Here is a 19,292-nt window from a genome sequence, read left to right as displayed (position 1 = left end):
AGAGGCCCAAGTATATTCACTCTTCCCCCAGATGGAAAGGAAATCCTGATGACAACCCGAGGTGAAACTGGCAGCATCAACAGGGAAGATCAATTGACAATAAGGGGCCAGAAGAAGTGTTCTTCCTCATCATCCCTGGTACTTCCATTATCCACCAAGAGAAAACAGGTTGCTGGGTTGCCTGGGCATGGGGGATTCCACCACAAGTGGCCTAGCACAGGAGGCACTCTTCATCCTTGTGGGATGGCCTGGGGTAAACTCTTTCTGTCTACTCAGCATCACCAACAGAAACCAGTGGAAGCCCCACAGCACCAAGTAAAGCAAGCAGATAAAAATACCATCTCACAAGAATATGCAATGGGAAAAAAAGTCTCTTCAACAAAAGGTGTTGGGAAAATGAGACAGCTATGTGAAAAAGAATGAATCTAGACCACTTTCTTACACCATACACAAAAATACACTCAAAATGTACTAAAGGCCAGGGCACCTGGGTGGCTCAATCAGTTGAGTGCCCAACTCTTGATTTTGGTTCAGGTCATGATCCCAGGGTTGTGGAATTGAGCCCTGCACTGGGCTCTGCATTGAACATGGAAGCTGCTTGAGATTTTCTTTCTCTCTCCCTCTGCCCCTCTCCCTTGCTCGTGCTCTCTCTCTCTCTTTCTCTCAAATAAAAAAAATTGGGGGAGCCTGGGTGGCTCAGTCGGCTAAGCACCCAACCTAGGCTCAGGTCATAGTCTCATGGTTAGTGAGATTGAACTCCACATTGGGCTCTCTGCTATAAGCGCAGAGTTGGCTTTGGATCCTCTGTCTCCTTCCCTCTCTGCTTCTCCCCCACTCGCAGCATCAGCCCAGGGCTCTTCATTTAAGTGTCACTCCTGTTTTGGCTCTTGGGGATTTCACTTGGTTCCTTTTGAGCTCAGCAATGTATTTAAAGGGATATTTGTTATCTTTTATACAGTATTTCTAGGTGTGTTGTAGGAGAAAGTTATTGTCAGTATATCTCATATACAATGTTGCCGGAAGTGGAAGGTGTATTTCCATTTTTATATTCTTATAACTCCCAAATTTGTCTCCCCTGACCTCACTCCTCATATCTAAGAGATACCTCATATACCTTGTCTCACATCTTCACTTGGATATCTAATAGGCATCTCAAACATACTATGTTCAAAATAGAACTTTTGATTTTCCCCTCAAACCAGTTCCTCCTGGTTTTCCCAATCTCAGTGAGCTGTAGTACTATACACATATACACTAAAGCCAGAAATGTGGGTGTAATCCTAGTTGTCTCCTTTTCCTTATATCAGCACATTCTTTCAAATCCACTCCAAATTATATATGTAATTCCTTCACTGATTTTCATCTCTACTGTAGCTCATGTCTAAGACCCCACTGTCTCTTCCCCAGGCTACCCACATAGACTCCTTACTTGTCTACCTGCTTCTACTCATGACTTTTTCTGCACACAGAATGCACTGATTGCATCAGTCCTCAGCTTAAAACTTGCCCATACTCTTAGGATGAAACCCTAACTCCTTATCACATCCTACAATGCCTAGACACTGATCCAAAACTCAGAGAGGACTGGTTATGTGGATAGCACAAGACCTTTCTGTAAATGGGTATCTGCTACTCAGTTCCAACAGATTGTCACCTTGCCAGTTGAGGATTCACTATTATCAGATCTCTACATTTTTTCCCAAGAGTACTGGAAATCTAGGTTTAGATGTGAGATCTTCTGATTTTAATTATTGGCAAAGCAAAATTAAAATAAACACAAACAAGAAAAAGCATTGTGCAGGCCAAATCACACTCCTTTGCCAGCCACTAATTTGCAGCTAGCCTTCATCCTAGGTGATCTGATCCCTGGTTGACTCTCCAGCTGGCCCTTTTTCTGATTCTGCCCCCAGGCTTACTAGGTATAGCAGACACTGTCAATGCCTTCTCATGTCCCTTAGATCTGTCATTTCAGTGCACTTTTACTTTCCATTGACCAATGTCTGCATCTTTGTGCCTGGCTGCTTTTTCTGGAGACTTGGAAGGTCACTCTGCTCATGGAGAACAGACATCAACCAATGACTCTGGGAGTTGGAGCATACGTACTTGGACTCTTATTCCTTAAGTGGAGTTAATTCTGAGACATGTTTTGCCCATTTCCAAGTGTTTCGCTGAGGTATTAGGACTGTTACCCACTGTGTAGCTGGCTTATTAACATACCTTTTACCAGCTGACTTTCTTTCCCTATGTCATTTTCCCACTGATCTACTGGAATTCCCCACATCTCCCAATAAACTACCTGTACCTAAAGTCTTGTCTTTGTGTCTGCATCTGGGAGAACTAAAACTATGAGATAATAGCTATCTTCTGTTTTCTCAACAGGTCAAGCTTGTTCCTGCTGCAATCCTGCCTTTGCTGTTTCCTCTGCTTGCATGCTCTTCCCTCAGATGTTTGCATGGTTTATCTCCTTTTTTGATCTTAGTTCAAAAGTCACCTCTGCAGATAGGACATCCACGGCCACCCAAACTATAATAGTTCCTCTCTGTCTTTCACTATCAGTTTTATTTTCCCGTGAACTTTTCATTATCTGAAATTATCTTGTTAATTTACTGGTTCATGTGCTTATTGTCTATTTACCCTCAATACCAGCTCCATGAGAACAAGAATCTTGTCTGACTTGTTCACTGCCCTATCATGAGTACAGGGCACTAATCAAATGAGCAAATGGTGAATTTCCACAATTCTTGGGTTTCCCTTAGTACTTCCTCCCCTGATTCTCTGTTCTTAACCTGATCCTTAGGATGCCACAAATTTGGAGCAGGTGGGCAAAGGGCCACCTTCTTACTGGTGGGTAACCTGAATCCTTCTACCAGGTTTATGCCTTTAGGAGTGCCCATAGGTATTTCAGTTGCGAATCCCTTTCTTCTAAGTTATGTCTTTGATATTTTTGTACTTCTTTGTATTAAAAATCCCAATTTTTTTTGTTTTCTGCTCTCACTCTTCACACTGGCATATTGACAGTTGAAGCTAGAAGTGCCATTCCCAATTTCCTTCCCAGTAATTTTCTTCTACAAATCACTGGGTGTCTCTCACTATTATTTTTCTGTCACTGACATGCCTGCTGTCTATAGTATCTGGCCTTATGGTCTGATATGGGCATGTTTTGCACCCCACCCCCATTTCCAGTTAAAGTCATCTTGATCAGGTCAGCAAGTCTCCAGGCAACCACATTCTTCCCTAGTGAGATGCATGTGATCCTTAGCCAAAAGCCTATCATTTCAGTATCTTAAGCCATCATCCAAAAAAAAAAAAAAAAACCCACAAATCTGCACAGCTCCAACCCTCCCCTGCATCTCCAGCTGTGCAGGCTGCCAGCCACCCCCACACCTGGCTTCAAGGGACCTCTGGCCTCCCAGGCTAGTCCTGCAGCAGCTGAGGTGTAGACGACTCTTATTTTCTTCAGTTCAGATGAGACAATATTGGAATTTCTCAAAAGGAAATTTGCTAGGAAACCAGGTGAAAAACAAACCAGAGAAAGGGAGGGAGAGAGGGAGAAAAAACACAAAAGCTGAGGAAAAGATACATTATAGAGTCTCAATTCCTTATCCTCAGACAACTATACTTTGACTACAGATTAGTTTGGCTGGCACAGCTAACAGGGCACACAGGATATGAGAATATAATCCTTCAACTTTTTCATAAAGGGGTGATGGAGATGGGGCAGTGGAGAAGCTTGCAGGAAAGCAGAAAGAGTCTTTGGGTAGACTATTTCATTCCATGAAAATGGTACACAAGGAAGTGTGTGGGTTACTCCATCAGTTTTTGGAGGGGCAGGAAACCCCATTTACCAGCCCTTCTTGCTCTGGAAGCTGCCTACAACCTTGCTCAACTTGTTTATTGGTTTGACAGTTTTTTTAGTGGATTCTTTAGGATTTTCTATATACAAGATCATGTCATCTACAATAGAGGTAGTTTTATTTTTTTTCCAATCTGCATGTCTTTTATTCTGTTTTCTTGCCTAATTTCCCTAGAACTTACACTACAGTGTTGAAAACAATTGGCAAGAGTGGACATTTATGTCTTGTTCTTGGTTTTAGCTGGAGGCTTTCAGTCTTTCACCATTAAATATGATGCTACCTGTTGGTTTCAGGCAGATGCAGTCTGACTCTTTCAGTGAATCATGCTTAATTGTAAAGCTCTGCTATCCTTTTTGCATTTTCTTTCTTTATTTTTAGCCTCCTTTACTTTTTGTACATTTTTTTTCAAGAAGTCTAATTTATCCCTACAGTGGTAGAGAAATCAAGAGGAAAAAGGCTTGATTTTCTTACATTCCTCTGTTCAGCAAGCATTTATTAGTTGTTTACTATGTACCAATACTGTCCTAGGTTCTTGGGAATACAACACTGAATAAAATAAAATCTTTATCCTCCTTGAGCTCACATTTCAGTGATGAAATTAGACAGTAAGTAGTCAATATAATTAAAAAGATAGATAAGTTCTGAGAAGGAAGAAAATTGGGTGCTGTGGTGCAGAGTGTCCTGGGGGCTACTTTATAGTGAGAGGTCAAGGAAGACCTCTCTAGAAAGGTGACATTTTGGCTGAGATATGAATAATAATAAGAAGCAAGCCGTTGGAAGAGCTTAGAAAAGAGCATTCCAGCAGAAGGAACAAGTACAATGGCTTTGAGGCAGGAATAAACATGATGAATATGAGAGAAGGGCAACTAGGAAGGCAGCCCAATATGGCTGGAGCAGAGAGAGGAAGGGGGACAGTAGGAGGTGAAGAGGACAAAGAAGTCATCAGGCAAGGACACTGGAATTCACTGAATACCATGGGAAGATACTGGAGGGTGTTAAATAGGAAACACTGTAATTTAATTTAAGCTAGTAAAAACTCACAAAACTCTGGCTGATATATCTGTACATACCCTGTACATATCGCTGTAAAGCTTAGGGTTCCTTGAATTTGGTTCAGAAAGTCAGAGTAATTAAAGAGCCCCTGTTCACCCCTGCAGGCTCCCCTCTCACAGTAGCCAGAGGGATTCTTCTAAAAGATAAGTCAGATCATGTTCTTTCTCTCCTTAAATCTCTCTCATTGCTCCCTATTTCTCTGAAAGGAAGTACCCTCTGAATGACCTTTAAGGCCCTACAATATCTGCCCCACCCCATGCTTCTCCCTGCTTTCCTCACTCATCATTCTCAACTTCATGCATACCCCAGTTTCCTTGGCTATTTCTTAAACAAACCAAACATTCTCCTACCACAGGGCCTTTGTACTGGCTGTTCCCTATGGCTGGAATGCTTTCTTCCAGATATCTGCTCAAATACTACCTTGCCAGAGAGGCCTTCCTTGACTGATACCATTTCCTCTCTGACTTCATCTAGTACTGTCATTTGTTTGCTTGTTCTGCTCCAGTCACATGGGCCTGCTTGCTGTGGTCCCTTGAGCTCAGCAAGCATACTTTCAAACCTGAGGGCTGTTGCCATCCCCTCTTTTGCTCCAGGCATAATGGCCTTCAGGTACAACACCAGTAGGGCACAAACTAGGGGTCAGACAAAAGGAAACGTGTAAAGAAGGTGGTAAGATGATCTTGGAATGAATTTCAATTAGCATATGGTAGTTACAGAAACTTTTCTGGTTTCTTATTTCTACTGAGAATATTTTTCAATTTTTGTCATCATAAAAGCAGTAGATATTCATAATAAAAACTTTGAAAAATAAAAAAAAATGTCTGGCAGTTTCTCAAAAAGTTAAATATAGAGTTACCATATAACTCAACAATTCCACTCCTAGGTATCTACCCAAGAGAAATAAAAACATATGTCCAAACAAAGACTGTACACTATTATTTATAGTAGCATTATTCATAATCAAATAGTATAAAAAACCAAATGTCCATCAACAGATGAATGGATGAACAAAAGTGGTATATCTTCAAAATGAAATATTACTTTGCCATAAAAAGGGATAGGAGCACCTGGCTACCTCAGTTGGTGGAGCATGCAACTCTTGACCTTGGGAGTTGTGAGTCGAGCACCATGTTGGGTGTAGAGATTACTTAAAAATTAACTCTTAAAAAAAGGGATAAAGTAGTGACACATGGTACAACATGAATGAAACTTGACAACATAATGCTAAGTGAAAGAAACAAACCACAAGGCCCCATATTGTATGCCCATTTATATGAATTGTCCAGAAAAGGAAATCCCTAGAAACAAGACAGAAAGTTGATTAGTGGTAGCTTGGGAGGGATTGCTAATGACTTTGGCGTTTCTTTTGGAGGGGATGAAAATGTCTTAATATTGGTTGTTGTAATAGTTGCACAACTTTGTGAACATACTAAAAACCATTTAATTGTACACTTTAAACTGGTGAATTCCATGATATATGAAGTATATATCAATAAAGCTATTATTTAAAATAAGAAATATATAAAGATTTCAATAAAATTTACTCAGTATCCTCCTACAAGTTTACACCTATTGCATTTTGGTATAGTTTATATCTCCCTATCTATCTATTGGTAATTAGTTGTAGATATAGATTAACTTCAAAATGGTATAGAATATAATACACCATTTTACATTTTGTCTCCTTTTACATTTATTAAATTGTGTAGTTTATAGACCATTAAATATTTTCCCCAGAATATGATTATAATGGTTGCTTGGTTCTCAACTATCAAAGTTCTCTCAAGAATCATACCCTCTGGTATATTTTGAAGGGGAAAAGGAGGTTTGTCTCATGTCTACCACTGAGTTGTACCCTGAGTACTGCTTTTCTCTTCCACATGCTTATCCTTGCTCCTATTTCCCTTTGCTTCACCCTGTCACCACCTATAAGTCCTGAACTATAGTTCCGTCTGATTTGATGATACCCCTACACAGGCCTCAGTGAGTGGGAGAACAGGGCACAGGACACACCCTTTGAAGCCCTATTTATTCAACATGGTTCACCACAAAAGGCTGAATGTGCATTTCAGACTTTACTGAAGATTTGGAATGATGGAAGGAAGTTACATGCTCCTCAAGAGAAAGGCCAAGGTGGGTGCCTGGGTGGCTCAGTTGGTTGAGTGTCCGACTTCAGCTCAAGTCATGATCTCGTGGTCTGTGAGTTCTAGCTCCGCATCGGGCTCTGTGCTGACAGCTCAGAGCCTGGAGCCTGCTTCAGATTCTGTGTCTCCCTCTCTCTGCCCCTCCCCCACTCATGCTCTCTCTCTCTCTCTCTCTCTCTCTCTCTCTCTGTGAAAAATAAACTTTAAAAAAAAAAGAGGAAAGGCCAGGGTAGAGATGCTCACCTTGTGTTCGCAGTCCTGATGATTCCTGGACTCAAGCTAATGACCTTGAGATTCCAACAACAGGCTTTGTCTGTGTTGCTGTAGACTTCTATGAACCTTCTGGGTTAGTGGCATTTTTCACAGATCTACTAACCTCCTAAGGGAATATGGTTGGGAGGCAGATAGTTACAGTAGGCCTCTCTTATCCATGGTTTCACTTCTGCAGTTTCAGTTACCTGCAGTCAACAGTGGTCTGGAAGCAGATGATCCTCTTGATATATGGTCAGAAGGTTACTAGTAGGCTAATGCTACTAGTTACAATGCCTACGTCATTCACTTCACTTCATCTCATCATGTTGGCATTTTATCATGTCACATCATCACAAGAAAAGTGAGTATAGTACAATAAGATATTTTGAGAGACCACATTCACATAACTTTAATAACAGTATATTGTTATATTTTATTATTAATTATTGCTGTTAATCCCTTACTGTGCCTAATTTATAAATTAGACTTTATCATAGGTATGTATAGGAAAAAACAGTATATATAGGGTCCAATACTATTCCATGATTTCAGGCATCCACTAGGAGTCTTGAACATATCTCCTGTGGGTAAGGGAGGACTATTGTAATAGAAAAATAGTTTGCTCCTTATGCATAGGCAGATAGCCTCCTCAGAAAAGATTCCATGATATTTATAGCCACACTACATCCATGCCTTGACAAAACATGTCAATGCCACTCTTTTCTGCCTTTTACTATAGGTAAAGGTCAGGAAGCCATTATTCCCTCACATTCTACTGACCCATCTCCATATTTGAACAATCTTACCCTGAGGCTGTGCTTCCAAGAAGGAATCTTATCTGAGATAAACTAACCTAGACCATTGAACCAGCCATAGTCCTCTAGACACCCTAGAATTAAGAGTCTGCTGCTCACTTGACTTTATGTTAAGATAGTCATACTGATAGAAGGACTAGTGTAGAATACATCTGAGGCAGATGAGGAGATAGTGCATAAGGGTATAGGTTGGAGAAAGAGATATTCTTAGTTGATAGTAGCTTAGTGAGCAGGCCACAAGAGGACACTGTGCTGCATGGCTTGAACCCATATCTGGACAGCATTCTAGCTTCCAGTGGCAGGAAAATAGGGTAGGCTCAAGCATAACCCTCAATTTATCTCTGGCTCACATTGAATCAGAAGGTGTCCTGGTTATCAGAGAGGGTAGTGGTACCCAGTTAAAAAAAATTATGCTTGATCGTTGGGAGTATTGAGGAGTTGGGTTTAGTAGGCCCAACTACTGACCTGGCCCAGGCCTTCCCTAGTCCTGGCAGAATTTATGTGAAAAAAAAACCCCAATCTGTCTCATGCCAAAGTGCACATAGAAAAGGATAACATTTGTATAGCGCAATGGGTAAAGTGGAGACTACTCATAGAGTTGACTGCTCTAGTCTCCAGTTGGTTCAAGTTCTACCCAGTCACTTAAGGCTGTGGGAATTAATGTCTGTGTTGCAGCACACAAGTTGGGAAGCTCTGCTTTAGTTGGAGGGCATTTGCTTCTGATGGCACCTATACCCTTGAAGCTCAGAGATAAGTAATAAAAACCATCACTCCCTGACCATGTTCCTATGTGGCCTTAGGCATAACTATCTTGAGACCTACAAACTTATTTCCTGGAGCAATTGAGACCCTGAACTTCATCTCTAAGCACTGCCAGCACCATCTTTGGGCCAGGCTTGTGGCCAGATAACCCACTTTGCCAAGTAAATCATCACCTACTTGAGAGGTGTTTTCAGAATAGGAGATAGAAATTCTAGTCCTGTATCAGACCTTCAGCTGACTTCTGGGTCTTATAATCAGGATGCCCATCCTTGAAAAGTGAATGTACTCACACTCTGAATCAGGATCCCAGACACAAGTATCCACGTATGAAATCTATGGTAGAGGTTTATTAAATCTTCAAATTCCTCCACAGGCATTGGCATTTTTTGTTCGTTTTTTTGTAAAAGATTAAGAGAGAAGATTTCTGGTGATGCCAAGTCTCCAGTGGTTAAAGACAATGGTGTTATAAAAGGAGCCCAAGTATTTATAAACCTTAACCTGCTGGGTACCTACATATAGCCTCCTTTGAGTTAGAACCGTTAAAAATGTCATTTCAGAACCACTGGGGCGGGGTGGGGGGTAATATAAGGTATTATATTAATAATACAATTGGTATAGTTAACCTTTATTGTTCTGTCACCTAAACAATAAGATCTTTTATTCCCGTTGGATCTAGGGCCCTAAATGTATGTTAATTTCCTCCATAAACTTGTTTTTCCTTTTAGTTCTTGGTCTAATATTGAGATACTACAGCAGCACCACCTGCAGGTCATACCGAAGAAATGTATATTGAAGGCTTGGAATTTGAATTTTAGATTTCTGAGAGATCTAGAGTAGCAGTTTTTAAATCTTGCTGTGCATTAGAATGGCTGGGAAGCAAAAAACAAACAGCCAAAAAAAGAAATACAAAACAAACAAAGAAATCCTCCGGGCCTAACTCAGACCTCCAAAATCAGAAATTCTGGGGATGGGAGCCAGGATTAATTATCGCAAAATAATTCTGATGCCACTGACTTTTGGGAACCACTGGTTCAGTTAACGGTGGAAAAAGTACCTAAAGTACTGGAATAACAAGTGATCAAGGACATGTGACAAATTTGGGGCTTACTGGCTATCATTACAAGTTTGTAACTCTTGTCTCAAGCCCAATCATGCCTCTCACCATTATTTGCAAAAGACAATGAGGCATCATTGGACTATGAGTGCAGCTGAGAATTTTTTCTTTTAAAAATTTTATATTTTAAATTAACACATTGGACTTCTGGTTTCCAGTCCAGTATATAAGGAGCTTAGAAGTCACCACACCATCTTAGCAAGTAAAAAAATGAAAAAACTGGAAAATCAACAACTCTTCTTAGATCTGTTAGAGAAGTGAGATCACTGGGAAGACTGCTGCCTCCAAAGTTGTACAGACAGATAGGTAGAAACAGAGAATCACAACCTACCAGAGTAGAAACTAATAAGCAGAAACTTTTGTGGAAGGCTGTGCTGGGGTAGGAAATCTGAACTGTAATTGATGAATTACTAGAGGCTTAGAGTGACAAGTCTGAGAGTTAAAAGTCCTAAGGGAGCTAAGTCATAGTAAGGCCCTTGTGCTTTTGAGAATTTTAGTTCTAGGAGTTCTACCAGGTCCTCAGAGTAAATATCAGGGGAAAAAAATCCCCTTGTGTTTCTAGCAGGAGGAGAGGAAAAAGAAACATTTTGAAATATGCCAGAGCACTCTATTCTTCACAAGGACAAATTACTTAACCAGAGCCTAACCTGCTGGGATATTAGCAGAACCTAATTTACTAGAAGAGAAATATCCAACTTCAGCCAATGTTCATCTTCTATGTGGGAGAAGGGAAATAGCCAACTTCAGCACCCCCTAGCCCTCTTGTCCCATCTAAGTGGGAGGGGATGACTGAGAAACACTGGTGAAGTTCACAGTTTAGAAGTGTAGGTTGAGGTTGAGACCTAAAGGACTATAGAACATTTTCCCTCCCCACCCCCTTTACCACTACTTTACTAAAGACCTATTTACCTCAGTTCTTTTTACCCATATCTCACGTCTACCTTTCAACAAAAAATTACAAGACATACTATTTTGAGATATTTTTCCTCTAGATCTACTTTGTTGAGAGTTTTTATCATGAATGGGTGTTGTACTTTGTCAAATGCTTTTTTACATCTATTGAGAAGATATTATGGTTTTTATCCTTTCTCTTGTTAGTGTGATGTATCATGCTGATTGATTTGCAAATACTGAAGAGCTCTTGCATCACCAGAATAAATCCAACTTGATCATGGTAAATAATTTTTAAACGTATTATTGGATTCAGTTTGCTAATATTTTGTTGAGAATTTTTACATCTATATTTATCAGAGATATTGGCTTCTAGTTTTATTTTTTATGGAAGAATTTTTTAAATATTTTTAAGTTTATTTCTTTATTTTGAGAAAGAGAGAACTAGCGAGCATGAGTGGGGTAGGGGCAGAGAGAAGGAGATGGAATTCCAAGCAGGCTCCACACTGACATAGCATGGAGCCCGATGTGGGTCTCAAACCCATGAACTGTGAGATCATGACCTGAGCCAAAATCAAGAGTCGGATGCTTAACCAACTGAACCACTCAGGTGCTCCAATTTTCCTTTTTTTTTTTTCTTTTTTGGTAGTGTCTTTATCTGGTTTTGGTATCAGGGTAATGCTGGCATCATAGAATGAATTTGGAAGCTTTCCTTCACCTTACACCTGTCAGAATGGCTAAAATAAAAAAAAAAACAATAAATAACAAGTGTTGGTGATGATGTGGAGAAAAAGGAACTGTCATGCACTGTTTGTGGGAATGCAAATTAGTGCAGCCAATGTGGAAAACAGTATGGAGTTGCCTCAAAAAATTAAAACTAGAATTAATATATAATCCACTAATTCCACTACTGGATATTTACCCCCCAAAATGAAAACATCAATCAAAAAGATATATGCACCACTATGTTTATTGCAGCATTATTTACAATAGCCAAGATATGAAAGCAACCCAAGTGTCCATCATTAGATGAATGGATAAAGAAAAGATGATATATGGAGACAGGAGCTAATATGGTGGTGTAGTAGGAAGACCCTAGGCTTGCCTCATCCTTCAAACACAGCTAGATAACTAGCAAATCATTCTGAATACCCAAGAAATTGACCTAAGGACTGACAGAACAAACTGAACAACTAGAGGGAGAGAAGAGGCCACATTGAGCAAGGTAGAAAGTGCAGAGATGTGGTTTGGGGAGAATTGGATCATGGATGCTGTGGAGGGGAGTGAGTTCTGATCACGGAGAAAGGCAAGAGAAAGTGGAGCTCACAGGGATACACACAAGGGAAACACTCCCCCAAAGTCATTAACTGGAAAAACAAGAGGGGCTGATTTTTGTGAACTTTTGCAATCATCAGGGCTTAAGAAGTGGAGTTTTGGAGGTTCATGGGCTTGGCTGATATAGAGACCTGAGGGTGCTGCCCTACTCCTGGAGAGAAGACAGGCAAGTGACCCCCGAGCAGACAGCATGATCTGAGGATTACCTAAGGTGCACAAGGCCAAACTGTTTCCTCTTCTTGGGGTGGATCTGTGAGAGGTAGCAATACTTCTCCTGGGACAAAGGAGCCTGCAGGTGCCATTTCCCTCCCCTGCTCCTCAGCATAGGTGCAGAGACACCTTCCGAAGGCAGCCAACCCAGGCATTGGTTGTTTAGTCTGCTTTGCTCCAAATCCCACACCCCTATGCTCTGGCCCAACAGTCCTTCTGGGTCAAACCATCATCACTCCCAGCGTGGTAAGACCTTTATCCAGAAGACCAACACAGGGATCCTCCACATCAGGCCCCTAAAGTTTGGAGTTTTAGAAGTCAGGCTTGGCTGTGATAGAGCCCAAAGTGCACTGCACTGCTCCAGGCAGGCAAGCAATCCAGACACAGACAGTGTGAAAACAGTGGTCTGGTGGTGTAGAAATGTAAAAAAATGCCTAGTATGCAGGAAGGGAAATTATTCACTCTTCTTGGAAGGTTTCCCTGAGAGCAGCAAGCACGGTCTCCCTTCTCTGGGAACAAAGGATCTGGCTGGTGACATTTCCCTCTCCTGCCCTTATCAGAAACCAAATTTGGCAAATAGCACAGCACCAACATTGGCTGCCTAACCTGCTTATACCAGATCCCACCCCTCTGCACTCTGATGGTACTTCTTTTCTCAAGCAAGTGTGCCTAAGAACCAGTGCAGCAGGCTCCTTCCCCAGAAGATCAGCATAAACCCCTGCATGCACCAAGTCTACTGACCATAGAGTTCTGCAATGCTTCAGTTCTAGTGAAAATAGCATCAGGTTTCATTTAAGCTGACCAGAGCATACATACTTAAACTCACCACACTCTAACTAAGGTCCAAACTAAGGTCCATTAAAGGCAAGGAGAGCCTCTGCAGATGGTTGACCTGAGAGATAGAGCAGCCAAAACACAGCAGCAAAGTGCATGCAGCACACACTAGAGAAAGTTCCTGAAGCTCCAGGCTCTGGACATTTGATAATCTCTCCTTTTTAAAGAATTTTTAATTTTTTTATTGTTTTTTTATTTTTGAAAGAGAGACAGAGTGTGAGTAGGGGAGGAGCAGAGATTGAAAAAGACACAGAATCCAAATCAGACTTCAAGCTCTGAGCTGTCAGCACAGAGCCTGATGTGGGGCTCTAACTTACAAACTGCAAGATCATGACCTGAGCCAAAGTTGGACACTTAACCAACTGAGCCACCCAGACACCCCAATGATCTCTTCTTCATAAAGCAGTTACTCACAGGAACAGAAAGCACAGAAAGATTTTCTAACACATAGAAGAAGACAGAGACCTAGACAAAATGCCAGAGGAATTCATCCTAAAAGAAAGAACAAGACAAAGTCACGGCCAGAGAACTAATTGAAACGGATATAAATAATATGCCTGATGCAGAATTTAAAGCAACAATTATAAGGATACTCTCCAGGCTTGAGAAAAGCATGGAAGACATTAGGGAAAACCTTACTGCAGAGATAAAAGAGCTGAAAAACAATCAGGCAGAAATGAAAAATGCAATATCTGAGATTTGAAACCTACTGGATGTAATGATCACAAGGATGGAAGAAACAGAGGAACGAATAAATGATATAGAAGATAGAATTATGGAAAATAATTAGGTTGAACAAAAGAGACAAAGAAGAATGATGGATCTTGACAGTAGGCTTAGGGAACTCAGTGACTACATCAAATGTAATAACATTTGTATCATAGGAATACCAGAAGAAGAAGAGATAAAAGGGGGCAGAATGTTTATTTGAAGAAATAATAGCTGAAAAGTTCCTTAATCTGGGGAAGGAAATAGACATCCAAATCCAGGAGACACAGAGAACTCCCATCAAAATCAACAAAAATAGGTCAACACCAAGACATATTGCAGTTAAATTTGCAAAATGTAGTGATAAAAAAGTCCTAAAAGCAGCAAGACAAAGGAGGTCCCTAATTTACCAGGGAAGACCCATAATGCTAGCAGCACGTCTGACCACGGAAACTTGGCAAGACAGAAGAGAGTGGGATGATATATTCGACGTGCTAAGTAGGAGAAATCTGTAGCCAAGAATACTCTATCCAGCAAGGCTATCATTCAGAATAGGAAGAAAGATAAAGAATTTCCCAGGCAAACAAAAACTAAAGGAGTTCAGGACCACTAAACCAGCCCTGAAAGAAATATTAAAAGGGACTCTTTGAGTTAGAAGGAGACCAAAAGCAACAAAGGCTAGAAAGGAATAGAGAAAATTTCCAGAAACAATGACAAAACAAGGAATAAAATGGCACTAAATGCATATATATCAATAATTATTCTCAGTGTAAATGGACTAAATGCTTCAATCAAAAGACATAGGGTGCGGGGGCCTGGGTGGCTCAGTCGGCTGTTTGACACTTGATTTTGGCTAAAGTCATTATCTCACGGTTTGTGGGATCAAGGTCTGCACTGGGCTCTGTGTTGACAGCATGAAGCCTGCTTCGTGTTCTCTCTCTCTCCTCTCTCTCTGCCCCTCCCCCCATTCTCTCTCTCTCTCTCTCTCTCTCTGTCTGGAAGTAAATAAATAAACAAAAGATAGGGTGTCAAAAGGAATTAAAAAGCAAGACCCATCTATATGTTGCCTACAAGAGGCTCATTTTAGACCTAAAGACCCCTGTAGATTGAAAGTGAGGCAATGGAGAAACATTTATCATGCAAATGGATGTCAAGAGAAAGCTGGAATAAACTGTAACAAGAGAAGAATAAAGGCAGTATATCATAATAAAGGGGATTATCCAGCAAGAAGATAAAAAAAAATTGTAAATATTTATGCCCCCAGCACTGAAGCACCCAAATCTATAAAACCATTAATAACAAATATGGAGGAACTCATTGATAATAATACAATAATAGCAGGGGACTTTAACACCCACCCTTACATTAATGGGCAGATAAATAAGTGGAAAACCAACAAGGAAACAATGGCTTTAAATGACACACTGGAACAGATGGACTTAACAGATATATTCAGAACATTTCATCTTAAAGCATCAGAATGAATACAAATTCTGCACATGGGACATTCTTCAGAATAGATCACATACTAGATCACAGATCAGACCTCAACAAGCACAAAAAGATTGAGATCGTAACATGCATCTTTTCTGACCACAATTCTATGAAACTTGAAGACAACCAGAAGAAAATATTTGGCAAGACCACAAATCCATGGAAGTTAAAGAACATTTTCCTAAAGAATAAATGGAATTTTACAATAAATCTCATTAAAAAAAAGAATAAATGGATCAAACAGGAAATTAAATAAGAAACAAAAAAAAAAACCATGGAAACAAATGAAAATGAAAACATTACAGTCCAAAACCTTTGGAATATAGCAAAAACAGTTCCAAGAGGGAAGTATATAGCAATACAGGCCTACCTCAAGATGCAAGAAAAACCTCAAATAAACAACCTAACCTTATACCTAAAAGAGCTAGAAAAAGAACAACAAAGCCTAAAGCAAACAGAAGAAGGGAAACAATAAAGTTTAGAGCAGAAATAAATGATATAGGAACTAAAAAACAGTAGAACAGATCAGAGAAACCAGGAACTGGTTCTTTGGAAAATTAATAAAATTGATAGCCACTTATCAAGAAAAAAAGAGAAACAAACCAAATAAATAAAATCACAAATGAGAGAGGAGAAATAACAACCAACACCACAGAAATATAAACAATTATAAGAGAATATTATGAAAGATTATATGTCAACAAATTGGGCAAACTGTAAGAAATGGATAAATTCCTAGAAACATATAAATTACCAAAACTGAAACATGAAGAAACAGAAAACTTGTACAGACCTATAACTTGCAAAGAAATTGAATCAGTAATAAGAAATCTCCCAATAAAAAAAGTTCAGGTCCAGATGGCTTCACAGGGGAATTATACCAAACATTTAAAGAAGAGTTAATACCTATTCTTCTCAAACTATTAAAAAATAGAAATGGAAAGAAATTTTCCACACTCATTCTATGAGGCCAGCATTATCCTGTTTCCAAGACTAGACAAAGACTCCATGAAAAAAGAGAACTACAGGCCAATATCCCTGATGAACACGGATGCAAAAATTCTTAACAAAATACTAGCAAATTGAATCTAACAGTACATTAGAAGAATCATTCACTATAATCACATGGGATTTATTCCTGGGCTGCAAGTGTTCAATATTCACAAGTCAGGCAATGTGATACACTACATTAACAAAAGAAAGGATAAAACTGTATGATCATCTCAATCTATGTAGAAAAAGCATTTGACAAAGTGAAACATCCACTCATGATAAAAACCCTCAACATAGTAAGTCTAGAGGGAACATACCTGAACATAATAAAGGTCATATACAAAAAACCTACAGCTAGGGGATTCAGGGGACGATGGCAGCATAGGAGGACAATGGGCTCACTGCATCCTGCTGATCGCTTAGATTCCACCCACATCTGCCTAATTTACCCAGAAAACTGCCAGAAGACTAGCAGAACGGACTCTCCAGAGCCAAGAGTAGACAACAGGCCCATGGAAGAGGGTAGGAAGTGTGGAGAGGTGGTGTGCACTACACGGACTGGCGGGAGGGAGCCAGGGAGGTGGAGAGGCAGCCAGCCCACCCAGCAAGGCAGAGCCCCCGGGTTTGGCTTGCAAAAGCAGAGGGGCCGGGTGGAGTGTGTTCTGACAGCCAGCAGGACTTAACATCTGGAATGTTATAAGTCAACAGCTCTGCTTGGAGAGCAGGATGGCTAAAGGACAACGGGAAGGAGAATTGTTGAGCCACAGAAGACAGAGATCAGCTTGGCGTGAAACAAAGGCACTGGGAAGCGCCATCTCCCTCGCCCACCCCCCAGCCAAAATCCCAAAGGGAACCAGTTCCTGTCAGGAACTTGCTTGCACCACGCAAACACCCAATGCTGTGCTTCTGCAGATCCATCCCTCAGACGGGTCTGCCTCCCTCCCAGTGCCACAGAGCCCCTCCCAAAGCAGACCAGCAAAGGCAAAGCGAGCTGAGCCTGCCCCTTCCACCCCTGTGTACCTTGCGGATCTACCCCGGCTAATACGCCAGATCCCATCAAAGCAGCACCACAAGACTGGCAGTGTGCAAGTAGCCCAGACAGAGGCCACACCACTCCACAGTGAGTCCTGCCCTTGGGAAAGGGGAAGATAAGGTACACACCAGTCTGACTGTGGCCCCAGTGGTGGGCTGGGGGCAGATATCAGGTCTGACTGTGGTCCCAGCCGCCAACACAAGTTACTCCACACAGCACAGAGGAAGTGCCCTGCAGTTCCGTGCCACTCCAGGGACTATCCAAAATGACAAAACGGAAGTATTCTCCTCAAAAGAAACTCCAAGAAGTAGCGACAGCTAACGAACTGATCAAAAACGATTTAAGCAATATAGCAGAAAATGAATTTAAAATAATAGTCATAAAAGCTGGGCTTGAAAAAAGTACAGAGGACAGCAGAGAATCTATAACTACAGAAATCAAGGGACTAGGAAACAGTCAGGAGGAGCTAAAAAATGCTATAAATGAGCTGCAAAATAAAATGGAGGCGACCACAGCTGGGAATGAAGAGGCAGAGAAGAGAATAGGTGAATTTGAAGATAAAATTATGGAAAAAGAAGAAGCTGAGAAAAAGAGAGATAAAAAAATCCAGGAGTATGAGGGGAGACTTAGAGAACTAAGTGACACAATTAAATGAAATAATATACGCATAATTGGGATTCCAGAGGAGGAAGAGAGAGAGAAAAGTGCTGAAGGTGTACTTGAAGAAATCATAGCTGAGAACTTCCCGGATCTGGGGAAGGAAAAAGGCATTGAAATCCAAGAGGCACAGAGAACTCCCTTCAGACGTAACTTGAATCCATCTTCTGCACGACATATCATAGTGAAACTGGCAAAATACAAGGATAAAGAGAAAATTCTGAAAGCAGCTAGAGATAAACGTGCTCTAACATATAAAGGGAGACCTATAAGACTCGTGACAGATCTCTCTACTGAAACTTGGCAGGCCAGAAGGGAATGGCAGGAGATCTTCAATGTGATGAACAGAAAAAAAATATGCAGCCGAGAATCCTTTATCCAGCAAGTCTGTCATTTAGAATAGAAGGAGAGATAAAGGTCTTCCCAAACAAACACAAACTGAAGGACTTGATCACCATGAAATCAGCCCTACAAGAGATCCTAAGGGGGATGCTGTGAGACAAAGTACCAGAGACATCGCTACAAGCATGAAACCTCGGACATCACAATGACCCTAAACCCATATCTTTCTATAACACTGAATGTAAATGGACTAAATGCTCGAACCAAAAGACATAGGGTATCAGACTGGATAAAAAAACAAGACCCATCTATTTGCTGTCTACAAGAGACTCATTTTAGACCTGAGAACACCTTCAGATTGAGAGTGAGGGGATGGAGAACTATTTATCATGCTACTGGAAGTCAAAAGAAATCTGGAGTAGCCATACTTATATCAGACAAACTAGACTAAATTAAAGGCTGAAACAAGAGATGGAGAAGGGCATTATATAATTACAGGTCCCATCCATCAGGAAGAGCTAACAATTATAAATGTCTATGCGCCAAATACGGAAGCACCCAAATATATAAAATGATTCATCACAGACATAAGCAACCTTATTAATAAGAATGTGGTAATTGCAGGGGACTTTAATACTCCACTTACAACATTGGATAGATCATCTAGACACAGGATCAAATAAGAAACAAGGGCCCTTAATGATACACTGGATCAGATGGACTTGACAGATATATTTAGAACTCTGCATCCCAAAGCAACAGAATATACTTTCTTCTCGAGTGCACCTGTAACCTTCTCCA

The 19,292-nt window shown here is 40.6% G+C and overlaps 1 long non-coding RNA gene across 1 annotated transcript; it reads right to left on the bottom strand.

Annotated features, from left to right (window-relative positions):
* Window positions 1–1,411: 1,411 nt before the first annotated feature.
* Window positions 1,412–15,389, bottom strand: LOC123595250. Its single transcript, XR_006711098.1, has 3 exons — window positions 15,248–15,389; window positions 13,370–13,372; window positions 1,412–1,421 (listed from the first exon to the last, which is right to left on the bottom strand). It is a non-coding gene; the product is annotated as an uncharacterized LOC123595250 (long non-coding RNA).
* Between the last annotated feature and the right edge of the window lie 3,903 nt (window positions 15,390–19,292).

Source organism: Leopardus geoffroyi, chromosome X (genome assembly GCF_018350155.1).
Source record: "Leopardus geoffroyi isolate Oge1 chromosome X, O.geoffroyi_Oge1_pat1.0, whole genome shotgun sequence".
In the NCBI taxonomy this organism is placed as follows: Eukaryota; Metazoa; Chordata; class Mammalia; order Carnivora; family Felidae; genus Leopardus; species Leopardus geoffroyi.
Note: the sequence above shows the minus strand (reverse complement) of the source record. Positions and strands in the feature narration are given on the sequence as shown.